General features: G+C 53.1%; 1 pseudogene; it reads right to left on the reverse strand.

The window, feature by feature from the left end:
- LOC119302820 overlaps positions 1-10815 on the reverse strand; it is a 26208-nt pseudogene extending 15393 nt beyond the window's left edge.
- Between the last annotated feature and the right edge of the window lie 472 nt (positions 10816-11287).

The following is an 11287-nucleotide window of genomic DNA, read 5'->3' on the forward strand; positions in this document are numbered from 1 at the left end:
TGCACCGACCCACTGCGCCGCAGCTGCCCACGCGCCCCCGCCGCCTCCCTCTCCCCTTCCTCCCCCTCGAGCCCGCGACCTCCTCGGACGGACGGCAGCGCGAGCCTCCTAGGTCGTCCCCGTGACCGCTCTCCACCGCCGACACCGCATCGTCCCCGTGACCACCGGCCCTCCTCCGCCGCGACGACCAGGAGCCGCCGTCTGCGGACTGCCTCGAGCTCTGTCCCCGTCCGCGCGAAGATCCCCTCCACTCCGCGGGCAGGGGCTCTTCTCCTGCCGCTGCAGCTACAAGAGGAGAGGAGCACCGGCCAGCCACCACCGACGGACGCCTTAGTTTGGTACGACTCCCTCACTGTTTTCTGCTTCAAAAGTATGAATGCCATGATTTCCAAGAACAAGATAGGATTGATGGGCCCCTGAAGCGGTTGCCATTAACCTGGTACTTGATCAGTAGCTGTTTTGGTGTAGCAAGTGCAGCAGCTGTAGTACTCCATTTGGTACTCCATCTGGAGACTTTAACTGGATCAGATTAGGTACTCCATTTGCTGTAGTACTCTAGTTAACTGAAACTAGTGACATCACTTGAAGCAACTTAAGTCTGAATAATCAAATTCATCATACACTATTACTTGAATAAAAGATTATGTGCTTGCAGTGGAGTGCATGCGTTTTGGAGTAGCATCAGTAGCTACTGTTACTTTTCCACATGAAGTACAGTACTGGAGTAGCAAGTGTACAAGTATTATTGGAGTAAAAAATTCAGTTAAGTTGTGCAGTAGTGTGCTCCTGCTTGCTCTTCTCTGAATCTTTTAAGTGAAATGAAACCTTTTTACTCCAGTAGAATTAGATGAATTTTGTTAGTACTGTGTATTTAAATGAATCTTTTGCTGTGTATTTAAATGAATCTTTTGCTGTGTATTTAAATGAAAGGGGAGTATAAATACTGTTTGGTTAAAACCAAGATTCAGTATCTTGAACTACTCCAGTTGTTTAAATTTGACTTGGTGTAGTAATCCAATACTCCAAACTGTTGATGGACAGATGGCCATTAGTTGGTGTAGTACTGCTTGGAGAAGCTTGCTGTAGAGATTTGTGTATTCTGCAGTTGAGTGCCAAAATAAACCTTGCTAGGTGAATCTTGTATGCATTAGGAGTAATCGCTGGAAATTTACTGAATTTTGTTTCCAGTAGATGCACTATTGGAGTATTGGATTACTGCCTCTGTTTTTAATTAACCACTACTAGAAAAAGGGCTATAGATGGGAGCTCTGTCAGTAGCTAACTGCCTCATGTTCTTTTCTTCCCAAGTTCACAAAAAATCTTTTACATTTCTAGTGGTTGCCAAAAGTATAATATGACCAGGACAAACATAAAATTTGAGGCTGAAAGGAAATCAAGTAATGAACCACATAGGAATAGAAGTGCGACGTCTCAATATTTCCTGAAAACCCATATTGGCTAGGATAATTTGCTTTTATTACCTTATTTACACCAAGTTTTAGTTAAACAATGATACTTGAATAATTTTGTGCTATTTCTGTTATGGTTTTGTGGACAGTATTTGACCTTATGGTAACTAGTTGGGGTCAGGTTTTGGGGTTTTGATTATTGGTATGAAGTACTGACAGAGGATCTTATTCACACCAAGTTTTAGTTAAACACTGGTACTAGAATGATTTTGTGCTACTTCTGTTGACAGAGAATGGCATGTTAATACCATATAGGTACCCAATGTATTTTCCATGTTGTGATGGAGGCCTTTTTTGCCTTGTCCACCCGAGAGTCCCTTGAGTTTGCTGGAATGTCGATTAACTTCCGTTCCGGCAAATTCGGGTACTCCATATGTCCTATTTTCAGCAAAGGTCATGCTGAAATTTTCCGTGAATTTTAGCATGACTTTGCTAAAAATAGGACATATGGGGTACTTGTGACTAATGCATGGGCCGGGGTATCTTAGTAGTTAATTAAGTAGGATCAAGTGCCCCGGCGTACTTGTGACTAATGCATGGCTTTTAGGGTGCCTCGGTGTCAATAAAAACCGAAATGATGAAAGCTTAGGCTTTTAGGGTGCCTCGGCGTCGAAAAAACCTCAATGATAAAAGCTTAGCTTTTAGGATGCCTCGGTGTCGACAAACCCTAAATGATGAGACCATGATCTTGTTCCTTGACAATAACCAACTTTTTGACCAAACTTTGTTCCTATTTATAGAGAAACATGGCCAACAATGATGAGGCCGGGGGTTCGGGCGTCAAGAAATTCTGGGAGCTGTCCCAGGAGATGGAGGAACAACCTCACTTGTATGAGGATGCCGCCTTCCCCACCGATCCTGAGACCACTGATGGTACCGCCGAGGATGACCCCACTGATGCCACCACTGATGGTGCCGCCGAGGATGCCACCACTGATGATGGCGGCGTACACACAGATGGCAGCCAACCGAAGAGGCAACGGAAGGACCGGCGCCCGACCGTGCTCCGCACCCTCAAGGAGGAAGTTACTGAAGTGGACTCCGACGGGAATCCAACGGCGCCCGAACGAATAGTCAAGGGGTACTCGCTTCAGCTGGGGTGCATTCTCCGGAGCACCGTCTCGATCAACACCGAGAACCTGAGGCATCCTGACCGAGGGAATTTGCGCAACCTCCTCTTCACGAAGCTGCACGAACGATACAAGTCCCCGCTGAATTTGAAAACACAAGCCTCAAAGGGAATAAAGTGAACAATGCTGCCCTCACGAAGATGAGCAAGGCCCTGTCTACTTGGAAAAGCAATGTGAAGAGAATGATCGAGAAAGGTGAGAGTTATGAGAAGATCAAGGAGAAAAATCCTTCGATCACCGAAGATGACTACAACGACTTCAAGATCAATTGCTCGAGCACCGCAAACTCCGAATCAAGTAAGTGGGGGAAAGAAATGCGGGAGCTGAACTTAGGGGAACACACACTCGGTCCCGGCGGTTACAGAGTGGCGGAGCCTATATGGGACAAGGAGGAGGCGGACCGTGCCGAGCAAGGCCTACCGCCCCTCTTCGATAAATACGGTGACAAGCAGACCAGGAACTTTGTCACGGCCCGGTACAAGAAGGACCCGAAAACAAAGGAGCTTACCACGGATCCGAAGACCAGGGCGCTTGAGCTTGTTCTGGTAAGGAATACACCCCCGCGTAATTAGCTCCATATGGTTGCATTCTAATTAATGAAGCCAAATTTCTAAATGGTTCACATTCCTTCCGCAGGCGACTAAAAGCAGTAGCGCGGGGTCGACTAAGAGCAACCCTTGGGACACCATTCTAAATAGGGCGTTGAATGTAATGAAGAACAAGGATAAGCTCAGTAAGCCGACGTCAGCTGGTCGTGTGGCTAGCAAAGGCTTGTCGACAAAATGGTCGTCATACTATAACACTGGTGGGCGAAAGGAGAAAAAGACCAGCTCGGAAAGCCAGGCGCGCGAGGTTCAAGAACTCAGGGCACAGGTGGCGCGGATTCCGGAGATTGTCCAAGAGCAAGTGCAACAACAACTCGGAGCGACGATCACCGCCATTGTGCCTACCTTAATCCAGCGGATTAGTGCGTGGATTGCGGGCGGCCAACAGGGGCCGCCCCCGATTCCTAGCTTCACGGCCAGCAACACACAGAACACAATGGCAGGGCCATTGGTGTCTCCGGCGGAGGCGGAATTGGTGTCTCCGACGCCGGCACAGGAGCTTAATGCACCCGGGTGAACGTCGGCCGGCACCTCTGCAGCAAGCGGCCCCTCCATCAACTGCACGCCCGCCGTTGGAGGTGCCTCGACATTAGCCGAGCTCGACGCCATCATCATGGTAACTAATTAAGCCTCTCTCGGACGAGGACTTCATCTCCTTGCCTTTGACTGGGCATCCCTGACGCCCTACATGTTTTCGCAGGGCGCCGCCGATGTTCCGTGCACTCTCTTGCACTTCGTGAACAACGAGTTGGTTGATGTCGCCAAGGGCAAAATCATGCAACCGGGCAACCCCTTGTTCCACGGTACCCAGATGCCACCTAACTTATTTAAGGTTCAACTGGTTCGGGTGCTGCCAGGCTGCAACGAGTTGTTACCTCCGATTCGACCCGTCGGGGCCGACGATGATGACGTGATGACCCTCAGCGCCTGCCTGAGCTGGCCCCTGCTTTGGCCGAAGAGCCAGATTCGTTTGGGGGCGGGGGACACCACCCCAAAGACAACACCGCCAGTCGTGCCGGTGCCAAGTCGGCCCCATGGCAAGACCGCCGCAACGGTGCCGGACATCCCTATGCCACTGGATCCAAACATGCATATGGCACAGGATCAGAACGACAACGACGACGATACATTTGCCAACATCGATCAGTACTTTGCCGATCATGGGTACGGTGGCGACTTCATGGGGCCTCCTTCTCAAGAACCCAACCCAACAAAAGACGTGCGCGATCTAGCTGGTACCGCGGAGAAGCCAAGTTGCAACAGGCGTCGTTTGCAGTTCAGCTCTCAGGAGACGCCTCCAGTTGCCGACTTCACCGAGCCTTAGATAGGCGAGGTGCGAAATATGATCAGCCCCAACACACTCAAGAAGGCGGTTTGTGAGCAGAACTCGGTCCCATTACAGGAGAAGAAGAAGGCACACAAAAGAAAGACTAACAAGGGTGCGGGCCAGCCGGCACCGAGTACGATCCGTGCTCAGGACGGGCCACCTTCACCTGAGGATATCTCGAGGAGGGTGCATGTGGCGGGTAGGCCGATGCTACCGAGAAATATGCTCGATGCTGCAACCGGTGCTATGCGGAGTCTGCATGACAGTGTTCTTTCTTTGGAGAAGCGGCGTCTCGGAGAGAAGGATGTGGCATACCCGGTTTTCGCGGCCAAGGTGCCAGAGGGCAAGGGCTTTGTGGATAACTCCATCGAGGGTACGATCGTCCTGCGGTTTGATGACATTCACGCTATGTTGAACCTTCATCCGCTGCACTACACCTTCGTTCGGCTATTTTCGCTGAGTATGGAGATGCGGATCATTCGTGACAAGACCCCGGACATCGTGATAGTCGACCCCTTCTACATGCGTGCCAAGATCTTGGGCAGCGCTGGGGACCGGCAAGTCACGAGTTCTTACCTCGAAGGCATCATTCTGGCAAACCAAGATAAGGATAACTTCCTCGTGCCTTACTTTCCCGAGTAAGTCCTCCCCTCAACCGCCCCGTAACATATAAATTCTTAGATTTCGATCGTTTTTCTTTTAACATTCCGTGTTTTCTGCAGTGACACACATTGCACGCTCATCCTCCTAAGCCCCAAATATTCCATGGCCACGTATTTCGACCCGGACCGTCAGTCGAACGTAGACTACACAAATGTCAAGAAGGTTCTTGATGATGTTCTCCCCGGCTACGTCAAATCTGGAGGCACTTTCACCAGGCCTATTCGTAAGTACGGCAAGCACGTGTTCTCCCACAATACGACGTTCTGCTGCGTCAAGCAGCCGCCTGGCGGTCAGAAGGGTGCCTACTACGCCATCCATCACATGCGGGCGATCATACGGGACCATCATCAACTTCTGCTACCGAGTAGACTCAAAGATTGGGCCGCGAGCGTGTCGGAAATCCAGGACGCGGACATCAGACAAGAATTCTTTCGCATCCAGTTGGAGTTTGCGGAAATCATCCATCAAGATGTCCTTTGTACCGCGGGGCAGTTCTACCTCAGAAATCAACCGTCCAACAGTGACATCGACACAATCCTACAAATGCAGGCTGACAGCGTCCGTTCTTTCATGACTCCCACGATAGACGGCGGCTTCATCCACGCTCCGGTCCCTTGAGTCGAGTCGAAAGCAGTGATGCTGTGTCTAGTTCTGAAACATCGATTGGCTCATGTTGTAATTAAACTTTAATGAACTTGTAGTATGTCTCTTTGGTTTCGAGAGTCGTTCAACTTAAGATGTAATCGATGCTATTAATGTCTTGCTTTTCTCTTCCGATCGTTCTGTTGCATACTTATATATTGCTTATGTATTGTCTGTGAATTGGTACTAACGTTTCGTTTGGCTACTGCATAGCGATGCCGTGGTATGTCGTGTACAAGGGTAAGGTTCCCGGAGTCTACGACGACTGGGAGGAGTGTCGGAGACAGGTTCACCGATTCAGCGGTAACAGTTACAAAGGGTACGCCACTAGGGCCGAGGCCGAATCTAGATACGCCCGCTATCTAGCGGGAGAGGGGAGGGAGCGTTGGAGGAACCAGATGAAGACGAGTTTCATCATGATGATGCTCATCGTGATGACCGCAGCTCTCTTCTATGTGATGGTAGTTTAGATGATCGATATCGACTTGTAATGTGAAGAAAAACTCGCGGTCTCGAGACTTGTAATATAATGTTCTATCTTTGTTCGGTCTTTTCAATTCGGAGACTAATATGATGACTTGTATTCGGAGACTAAAATGATGAATTGTATTCAGAGACTAATCTTCTATTGTATTCGATGAATCTGTTGTTGATGTGTGCTATCTATATTTTGTCCAATTATATATTTTGTAACCTGTGCAAAAAACAGAAAATAAAAAAATAAAAAAACCTAATATTCATACTAATGGCGCATCACATCATAGTGCGCCATTAGTATGCCAAAGTATACTAATGGCGCATCATTAAGCAGTGCGCCATTAGTATGCCGAAGTTACTAATGGCGCATCTTGCTGTCGTGCGTCATTAGTATGCCAAAGCACCTGGGTATACATGGCCCCCTGGGAGGCATACTAATGGCGCACTGTTGTATATACTAATGGCGCATCTGTGGTGCACCATTAGTATACCATATACTAATGGCGCACCAGTGATGCGTCATTAGTAAAATATACTAATAGCGCATCACTAATGCGTCATTAATGGCCAAATTAGGTGCGCCATTAGTAGGCCTTTTCCTAGTAGTGGGTGAACGCGCGGAAGGACAAGACGGCGCGCGCGTTGCTGCTCGGAGCGCTACCGGAGGACGTGTTGCTGCAGGTGTCGACGAAGCTCACCGCCAGGGAGGTATGGGACTCCTTGAAGGTGAGGTTCGTCGGCGCCGATCGGGTCCGCGCGGCGAGCCTGGCGACGCTGCGCGGCGAATTCGACCGCCTGAAGATGGCGGACGGCGAGGAGCTCGACGTGTACGGCGGGAGGCTCGCGGCGATGGCGGCGAGGTATGCCAACCTCGGGGAGATGTTGGGCGACGCGGCGCTCGTCAAGAAGTTGTTGGATACGGTACCGGATTGCCTCTTCCCCGTCGTCGCCGGCATCGAGAAGTTCCACGACGTGACGACGATGGCGTTCGACGAAGCGCTTGTGCGGCTGCGCGCGTTCGACGAGCAGGTTCGGCGCCGTGGACAAGATGGCGGCAAGCATGGGGGTGAGCAGCTCCTCATGACGGCCGCGCAGTGGGCAGCGCGGGAGCGCCGACACGGCGGTGCTCGGGACGACGGCGACAACAAAAGCGTGGCGTCGAGCACCGGCGGGAACCGTCCCGGCGCGGGCGCTGCTACAAGTGCGGCGAGCGCGGCCACTTCAAGAGGGACTGCCCCAAGCTGCGGAGAGAGCCGGCGGCGGAGCGCGCGTTGCTGGTGGACATCGTCGGAGTCGAAGACGGCGGACTCCTCTAGGCCACGGCTTAGGGGGTGAATGTTAGGAATAAAGCCGTGGCCGTCACGGTGATGATCACGTCGGGTGCGTGTGCGTGCGTGCACCGGACATGCCGGGACCGTGCGGGGTCGCGTGTGTAGTGTGTCTGGCTATAGTCCGGCCATAGTCCGACGTGTGTGTTTGGCTAGGTGGTTAGCTAAAGTGTGGCCGTGCATGTAGTTGGCTAGCGAGTTAGTTAGTTGGCGATGGAGCCGGAGGAATGACCGCATCCAGGGCTGTTTGGTGGCCGCGTCGTCTGCATACGGGCGCGACGGGAACATGAGCCAGGTACGGCGTGGGACGTGGGGCGTGGGTGAGTACGTGCGTACGGGCGCGCGTATATAGCCTGGCTGGCCTCTGTGTATCGCTGGGTCGTTGTGTTTTGAGGTCGTGCTCAGGAAATACATAACGAGGCCATTCGTGCGGCTGCGGGTGTTCGAGGGCCCGGTAAAACTACCTGTGCCTTCTATTTCCTCCTTCTTCCGTCTTCTTCTTCGCTGGTTTGATCCAGAGAGAGAGAGATAGGCAGCAGCTAGGGCAGTCTAGAGCACGGGTAGACACCAACAATTGGTATCAGAGCTTCGGTTCGGGCGATCACCGGCGACCATGGCGCTCGTCCCTCATGGCGGAGGCGCGGGCGGATCGGCGTCGACGGTGGACAACTACACCGTCTGGGCGATCAAGGCGCAGGCCATCCTCGACGTGCACATCGCGTGGGAGGCGGTGGCGCCGGGCGATGCGGTGGTGAACGCGCGGAAGGACAAGACGGCGCACGCGTTGCTGCTCGGAGCGCTACAGGAGGATGTGTTGCTGCAGGTGTCGACGAAGCTCACCGCCAGGGAGGTATGGGACTCCTTGAAGGTGAGGTTCGTCGGCGCCGATCGGGTCCGCGCGGCAAGGCTGGCGACGCTGCGCGGCGAATTCGACCGCCTGAAGATGGCGGACGGCGAGGAGCTCGACGTGTATGGCGGGAGGCTCGCGGCGATGGCGGCGAGGTATGCCAACCTCGGGGAGACGCTGGGCGACGCGGCGCTCGTCAAGAAGTTGTTGGATATGGTACCGGATCGCCTCTTCCCCGTCGTCGCCGGCATCGAGCAGTTCCACGACGTGACGACGATGGCGTTCGACGAGGCGCTTGGGCGGCTGCGCGCGTTCGACGAGCGGGTTCGGCGCCGTGGACAAGACGGCGGCGAGCGCGGGGGTGAGCAGCTCCTCATGACGGCGGCACAGTGGGCAGCGCGGGAGCGTCGACACGGCGGTGCTCGGGACGACGGCGACAACAAAAGCGTGGCGTCGAGCAGCGGCGGGAACCGGCGCGGGCGCTGCTACAAGTGCGGCGAGCGCGGCCACTTCAAGAGGGACTGCCCCAAGCTGCGGAGGGAGCCCGCGGCGGAGCGCGCGTTGCTGGTGGACGTCGTCGGAGTCGAAGACGGCGGACTGCTCTAGGCCACGGCTTAGGGGGTGAATGTTAGGAATAAAGCCGTGGCCGTCACGGTGATGATCACGTCGGGTGCGTGTGCGTGCGCGCACCGGACATGCCGGGACCGTGGCGGGGTCACGTGTGTAGTGTGTCTGGCTATAGTCCGGCCATAGTCCGACGTATGTGTTTGGCTAGGTGGTTAGCTAAAGTGTGGCCGTGCATGTAGTTGGCTAGCGAGTTGGTTAGTTGGCGATGGAGCCGGAGGAATGACCGCGTCCAGGGCTGTTTGGTGGCCGCGTCGTCTGCGTACGGGCGCGACCGGAACGTGAGCCAGGTACGGCGTGGGACGCGGGGCGTGGGTGAGTACGTGCGTACGGGCGTGTGTATATAGCCTGGCTGGCCTCTGTGTATCGCTGGGTCGTTGTGTTTTGAGTTCGTGCTCAGGAAATACATAACGAGGCCGTTCGTGCGGCTGCGGGTGTTCGAGCGCCCGGTAAAATTACCTATGCCTTCTATTTCCTCCTTCTTCCGTCTTCTTCTTCGTTGGTTTGATCCAGAGAGAGATAGGCAGCAGCTAGGGCAGTCTAGAGCTAGGGTAGACACCAACACTTCTACCGCCTCCGACGAGCACAAATTTAGCTGGTGACTTCGTCGCCAAGATGCCCAAGTAGCTACCGCTGCACGCGTGCAATAACTCCTTCCGCCGGCACCCTGCCATGAACGTGCCACTAGTCCACTCCTTCGTGTTTGCTGGCTCGAAGCCGCCTAGGCACTTGCAGGTTGGGACTGGCGCCGCTGTCTCGTCACAGTAGCCATACGGGCCACAGTAGCCCTAGAGATTGCATTCAGTAGGCGGCCACTTCGAAACGACAGTCCACACCGACGACCTGCTACTCCAGATCTCAATCCGAAGCTCACCAGAATAGGTTAGCACTGACCTTGTGGGCGGGGCACCATCAGAGAGGCTATATGTGACGTAGATCTCACCGCCGTTGTCGATGACGGATACATACATGATAAGGCCACTAATGTTCATGGTCACCGCTAATTCTTGCTGGCCTACGCTCTTCACTTGGTACCCCATCCATGGCGCAGTACGGAACACCAAGTTTCACCATCCCACAAGAATGCTTGGAAGGGTGTGTTTGGGTTGTCACCGTAGGAGAAGCACCCGAGCGAGGGGTCTCCGGGTCCCTTCCACGATACCAGACGATCGCCAATACCGCCCGTGCTGTATTTTATCCGGATCTTCATCCCTGGGAGGAGCGTGTCTGTGTGGTGGTCGAAGCTCTGCCACACCGTGGAGCCATTTGACAACCGGATGACGAGGTTGCCAGTGTTTAGAAGCACTGCCGTCAGGGTAGACGGACCCGCCGGCGTAGTGGTCACGTTGGCCGTCATCCAAAGGACACGACCACTTTTATTACCTTCGGAAATAATGAGGTTGGAGGCGTTGGTGAGGAAAAGCATCGGTGTTGAGGAATTGTTGTTGGTGATTGGGGTTTCATGGTTAGCAACCCACACAACTGTGAGCTTGAGGATGTTGTTGTACCATATGCCAAGGTACAGCTTGTCTGGAGGAGTTGGAGGGGTTGAAGAAGCCCAAGGCGAACATGCCACCGTCAGAGATGATGGTTGTGCCAGGGGAAAGCGCCTTGCCGGGGACAAGGCGGTCATCAGAAGCACTTAACGGCAGGAAGATAATAATCAGGGCCGTGGTGTAGCAGAGGAGAGCTGGCGAATCCATTGATCGGTCACGCCAAAATCGTAATCACTAAGCTGTAAGTCTATAACTATCATGTAACTAGATATAGATCCTGCTAAATGTAGATATCACTGGCGTAGAACCTTGCTGGTCTTACAAAGGACAAAATGCTCGCAGGAACGCAGCATCCACGAATGTCCGACCGCGGAGGCACATGATTGACTAATGCAAAATTGCCCAGTTTTAGAAGAGTTGGTTTTCCAAGTCGGCATGTGTTGGGATTTATAATTCAGCTGCCCACGTCGGAGTTAGGCTGCCAACATCACTGGCACTGCTAACTACTATATAGCTAGATTTGTTTATCATTGTTCTTTAAGTCACCATGATGTCGAGCACATTGCTTCCCACAAAAGGCAAAATCTGTCTTAGCAAGACACACAGATCTAACTCAAGACTATATAGTGACCAAAACATTCAATTATACTGACCCGGCCTGGACCATATGGCAATGCGG

The sequence above is a fragment of the Triticum dicoccoides genome, chromosome 5A (genome assembly GCF_002162155.2).
Source record: "Triticum dicoccoides isolate Atlit2015 ecotype Zavitan chromosome 5A, WEW_v2.0, whole genome shotgun sequence".
NCBI lineage: Eukaryota > Viridiplantae > Streptophyta > Magnoliopsida > Poales > Poaceae > Triticum > Triticum dicoccoides.